This window comes from Mus pahari, chromosome 2, assembly GCF_900095145.1.
Source record: "Mus pahari chromosome 2, PAHARI_EIJ_v1.1, whole genome shotgun sequence".
NCBI classification, from domain to species: Eukaryota; Metazoa; Chordata; class Mammalia; order Rodentia; family Muridae; genus Mus; species Mus pahari.
The window spans coordinates 119,541,561-119,545,401 of NC_034591.1; positions in this window are offsets into that span (position 1 = coordinate 119,541,561).

The window sequence follows — 3,841 nt, forward strand, 5'->3', positions numbered from 1 at the left end:
AGAGAGAGAGAGAGAGAGAGAGAGAGAGAGAGAGAGAGAGAGAGAGAGAGAGAAGCTTTATTTAAAGCTAAATATATCCATCAAATCCATCAAATTGTAAATCTAATATATCCATCAAAATAATTCTTTATTGCAGGCCAACTGTGACCCAAGTACTATGTTAGAAATGGTAAATATGAATTCACTTAAAGTTCTGCATTGAGAATCTTCTCCTGATTCTATTCCTATTTTTCTTAGGTCTTTTCCGTGTCCCAACTTCCTTGGGTATTGTGTGTCAGGAACTTTTTTTTTTTTTTTTTTTCACCTGAGTGTTGTGTATCTTTATTAAAGAACACCAGAGTTCCATATCAGTGTGTTTTACTGTGTTATCTCAAAGTTCCATAAAGAATTTGGGCTGGGTGAGGGCTCACCTTCACAGAGGCAGGGGTAGGGAGGATAGGATAGGGGGTTTCCGGAGGGGAAACTTGGAAAGGGGATAACATTTGAAATGTAAATAAAGAAAATATCCACTAAAAGAAAGCAAAAGGAACTTAGACTTGCCAAGGATCCCTTCAAAGCTTCTACCAGGGATCTTCAATGTGACCCTGCACATCACAGAATTTCCTTTCCTCTGAGGGGCACATAGCATTATCCAATAAGATTTGACAATGCCTTCATGGTTATTAAGTCTAAAGACAGGGATTGTTGCAGCCTCAGAGAAGTCAGATAGAGTATTTTTCTACATTGTAAAGTCAGCTAACTTCAGGAGAGTACATGGCTAAGCACGGGATACCCAGACACCTAGAGTTGATCTTACATGAATCTTAGTCCCAAAGTGACACACCCATGACTCCTTAGCTGGACCTTTTACCTTTGAGTAAATAACTCTTCTAGCCTCATATTTAAAATTGTGTTTGTCAGTTGCTTTTTAGATACAGTTATAAATGATGCTTAACAAACCCATTGATATTATTCTTGCCCCCTGACTAGTGAGGCTGTTTGCAAAAAAAGACAGCAGCAGAGGCAGTTCTTCTAACAGTTCCTGGCAGGATACTGTCTGTATACAGAGTGTCTGTACAACAAGCCTACAGATCATCTGTCTCACTATTTTGAAGTTTCCTAGAGCTGACATACCCTGAGCCCTACACGAACACCTCCAAAAATAAAAGATAAGTCTCAGTAGTAACCTGCTGCGAGTGACAATGATAATAATAACAATTTCAGGAACTTTTTTAGATTTAACATTTTCTTTTAACTGATAAATAGATTTCTTCAGTCATATCTTCTATGTCTGAGAGTCTTACATCTCCTGTATTCTTTTGGTAATGCTATGTCTATACCTAGGTTTTCCACCTTCAGGATTCCTTCATTTTGTGTTTTCGTTAATGCTTCCATTTCTATTTTTAGGTCTTAGACAGTTTTATTCATTTGCTTTATCTGTTTGATTGTATTTTCTTATATTTCTTTAAGAGACTTATTCATTTAAAAGTCCCTGTCATCTTTATAAGATTGGATTTAAGGTCATCTTCCTGTGCTTTGGCTGTGTGAGACTATCCAGTGCTTACTGCAGGAGGAGAGGTGGGCTCTAGTGGTGCCAGATTGCCCTGGCTCCTTTTAGTTATGTTCTTAACCTGGCCTTTAGTTATCTGGTGGTCGCCGGTGTTGACTGAATATTTCTGATGCTGATAAGACTCCTTGGAGAGGCAAGCAGAGCCTTGGGCCCCACAATGGAGTACAGTGGGCAGCATAGCCCAGCTCTGCTGTCTGTGCCCCCAGTGAACCCCCAATCTCTCCTTTTCAAAATGTTATGGATTTGTATGATTCAGTTACATGACTGAGTAAAGCATTGAATTTCCAACAGGACCTTGCATCTCACAGGTTTCATTTTCTTGCTCTTTCTTCTTCTGGAGATGACCTATTAAAAATGTTTTTGAAATCATAATACAGTCATATAATTCATTTCTTCCATTGCCTCCCTCCAGTCCCCCCATATAACCATCTTGTGCTCATTCATGGCCTCTTTTTCTTTAAAAAAGAATGTGGTTGCTGTTGTTGTGTACCTAAATACTTAATCTAAACATGTTCGGTCCACTTATGACTTGTGAGTGTGTGTCTTAAATCTGTATGTTTGTGTGTCTTAAGAGCTGGGCATTTTCTATTTGATATTCAGTGGTGTTTTCCCATGGGAAAAAGGGTTTCCTCTACACTCAACAGTGCTCAGTTGTTTACATTCTTTATCCACAGTTGAAGCCTCCATAGCTGGTGAGGGCATTTAATGGCAAATGATAAAAAGAGCAGATTCTCTGCAATGAGAGAGAGAGAGAGAGAGAGAGAGAGAGAGAGAGAGAGAGANGAGAGAGAGAGAGAGAGAGAGAGAGAGAGAGAGAGAGAGAGAGAGAGAGAGACTTCCTGAAAGGTGGGGATCCCACTGGGTGTGTTAAATGAGTAAATCCTTAGCTTTTATTTATACTACCACTGAAATTAAAAAGGCACTCCCTAAAGTAATTTAATCTCTGCTATACCCAAAAGAACAGAAAAATATCCTGAAATAGGTTAGACTTGGTTATCTTTTTTTTTTTTTAGCAACATAGATTAACCCCATATTATATGCATAACATTGTGTCAAATGCTAGACATTAGCTAGAAAATAATATCAATAAAAGTTTCCGAATTCACAGAACTGGCGTGCTCATGGCAGATAGGTAGTTAATAATAAACAAGAAATATAATAATTGATTATTAAGTATTGATGAAGAAGAAATGAGGTTATTGTGGGAGGAAATGACAAAGATGTCTACAAAAAAAAGTCCTTAATGTAAATGTTGAGACTAGAAAAAAGCATGAATGAACCCAAGCAGGAATTTTTACAAGAATATGAAATTGCAAAGGCAGCATCCTTTTGTATGAAACAGTAAAACCCAGGAACTATTTGGTCTCTAGTAAATTCTGCAAGTTTATTTAATGTTCCTTTTAATGTCAATATGCCAGACACATCCTTTTTTTTGTAATTCTCTGAGGTAAAGAAATTTTTCTTCATATACAGACTCTCATAAGATTGAAGGTGGTTGACATCCCAGACTACTATTTTTATTAGTTATTCTACTTATTTACATTTCAAATATTATCCCCCTTCCTAGTTTCCTTTCCACAAACCCTCATCCCACCCTGTCCCCCTGCTTCTGTGAGGGTGCACCCCCACCTACTCTCTTCCAGAGGATACAGCTATGTCAGGCTTCTGTCAGCAAGCACTTCTTTGGCATTGGCAATAGTGTCTGGGTTTGGTGTCTGCAGATGGGACAGACCCCTAGGTGGGGCACAGTTTACTATTTATAAACTCCAGATTTACCATGTTGAATGTACTCAACCTGACCGAGATTGCTAGCAAGATACAAATTTTTATTTATTCATGGTTAACTTGAATATCATTGCAGTTAATATTCCTTACAGCACTTTTAAATTTAGTGAGATTGAACATATTTTTTATGAAGATGACAAGTAATTACTATTAACTTGCTATAGTTTTATTTATTTCATTAACTGTTTCTCTGCTAATTATTGAAACAATAGGAGAAATTATCCATCTCTCCTGTAAATACAGGCAGTAAATCCTGTGCCATTTCTGACTAGGATTGCTTTTTTAGATGTTGTCACATACAACTAAGTGAAAAAGAGAGTACTAGATAGATTATTGGATTTGTGAAATTATGTTAAGAAATCACACTTAGATTCATAATACATGGAAATTTTAAGATACAAAAATAGATTTTCTATGTGCATATTTAGGATGCCCAAACAGGTTCTCTCTCTCTCTCTCTCTCTCTCTCTCTCTCTCTCTCTCTCTCTCTCTCTCTCTCTCTCTCTC